At 30.3% G+C, this 2,004-nt stretch overlaps 1 long non-coding RNA gene across 1 annotated transcript; it reads right to left on the reverse strand.

Annotated features, from left to right (window-relative positions):
- Nucleotides 1-231: 231 nt before the first annotated feature.
- Nucleotides 232-1,396, reverse strand: LOC112523364. The gene is made up of 2 exons (XR_003070257.1): nucleotides 1,050-1,396; nucleotides 232-811 (listed from the first exon to the last, which is right to left on the reverse strand). It is a non-coding gene; the product is annotated as an uncharacterized LOC112523364 (long non-coding RNA).
- Nucleotides 1,397-2,004: the final 608 nt, after the last annotated feature.

Genomic DNA, 2,004 nt, shown 5'->3' on the forward strand with positions numbered 1-2,004 from the left:
TCGAATTATGTTATAAAATATTTGTATTTGACTATTCTTCAAGATGTTTTTTTTTGTTATCTTATATATTTATAAACTAGTTTTTATCAAACATAATTTATTTATCAGTTAGTTGCCAAACATAGTTTATACGTAGCTCTAGATCGTTCATTTTTACCGCACATAGGAGCATATTGTTGCAAGAGAAGAGATGATGAAAAACAAAGTATTTTGTATTAAAAAATAAAAATCAACCAAGCACAGCACCATTGACGATGGCTACTATAACGAAAAAATAATTTTACACGTACAAGGCTAGGTAGCTCATGGGTGCTGCCAGATACACAAACTTCATACAATCATACCATCACATAGAAGACTTCAAGATCAAAACAATGAAACAACGGTACGCTCCAGGTAATCAGAACATACATGATCCCTAGTAGCCATATATATAGCCACTAGTTTATAATTCTTCAGTTTGCTTTATCGCTTATCTTATTTACTCTGCTTGGCTATAAATAAAGATGGATCACACGGAGAAGATCATTCATCTATGTACTGCCAGCTTTGTTATGGGCATCAATGGCCCTGGTAACATCCAACAGATGATCCATGAAAGTAGTTGGATAGGGAACACTTGCATTCAACTTCTCAAACTCAAGGGTCCAAATAGCCAACTGACCATCACCCTTTGGTTCAACATGAAATATGTTCTTGAAGGACTTGTACAAGTCTCCCAGAAGATCTCCGTCGATTACACTGAGCACTATCTTGTGGTTTGTTTAGTCAATTTCTTCAATTATCTGTTTTGCACGTTTCTTTTCTCCATCTTTTTTTAAGTTCATGCAAAATTAAAAAGTGAAATTCGATTAGCTTGTTCAGTATGTATTAGTCTAATAACTTATTTGATATATATATATATATATATATATGTATACACATATATATAATTTGATCATTCTACTTGCACTTATGGAGAATGGAAAATTAAGAAGCTAGCTATATATATATATGGTTGAAGAGCTAATGATGAAAGACTTAAAAAGTAGCCAGGGTAACGTAGTTACCTTGGGTATAGTCGATGCAGATGATGGAGCCAACAGCTCCTGGTTCACCCTCAAGGATTTCACAACCATGAAACATATCTGGGACAATGGAAGCGATGTCGTTTGTTCTGTGCCTAAAAAGATCATGAAACATGTCTCCACGTGAACTGATATCCAAGTACATGATCAACTTTCCAGTTAGAACCATCTCTCTCTTGATCGTTCAACAAACTCGAAAAAACTTATTTGTTTGAGAGATAGAGTTGATTCGATTGACGATGCAAATACATACGAAACTTTGGCCTTTATATAGAAAAAATACCTACAGTTTACTTCAATCGATAATATTTCACATGGATCTTAATTTGTTTTTCTTGCAGAATTTAAGAAGAATCTTTTCATGGTATACCTATCTTCCGTTTATTAAATCACTACAACAAAATTTGGTTTATAAAACTCCAACGATTTTTAAGTTTTAATAAATTTAACAAATATAACGTTGTGGTACAGAAATTTCGAGTTTTAATACAAATAAACTATTACTTATATATAGGTAAAAAGTTAATAAAACTTTTATAGTTAATAAGTTTATTTAAAAAACATTATCTTATATATTTGACAAAATATCAGATTCTCAAATCTCAAGTAATTATTGCTTGACATGCATTTTCTACAAACATGGATCCATCTTGTGGTGTCAAATACTTCAAAAAGCTTGTTTTTCTTCGTCTCAATAATAATACCTCATTAATACGAAAACATCTTTATTTAATACGCCAAAACTTAAAGAAATTTCAAAGTTATATATAAAATGGTTCTTTAATTTCGATATTTCTGTATTATTACTTTATCGTTTTGTGTAAAAACATTTTTATGTGTATAACTTTTTCCCACTATTACTTTTTACCTATATAAGTTGTATTAAAACACAAAATTAGGTTTACAAAATATATTTATATCAATTTTTAAGTTTTAA

This window comes from Cynara cardunculus (assembly GCF_001531365.2).
Source record: "Cynara cardunculus var. scolymus isolate 2C chromosome LG 12, CcrdV1, whole genome shotgun sequence".
NCBI classification, from domain to species: domain Eukaryota; kingdom Viridiplantae; phylum Streptophyta; class Magnoliopsida; order Asterales; family Asteraceae; genus Cynara; species Cynara cardunculus.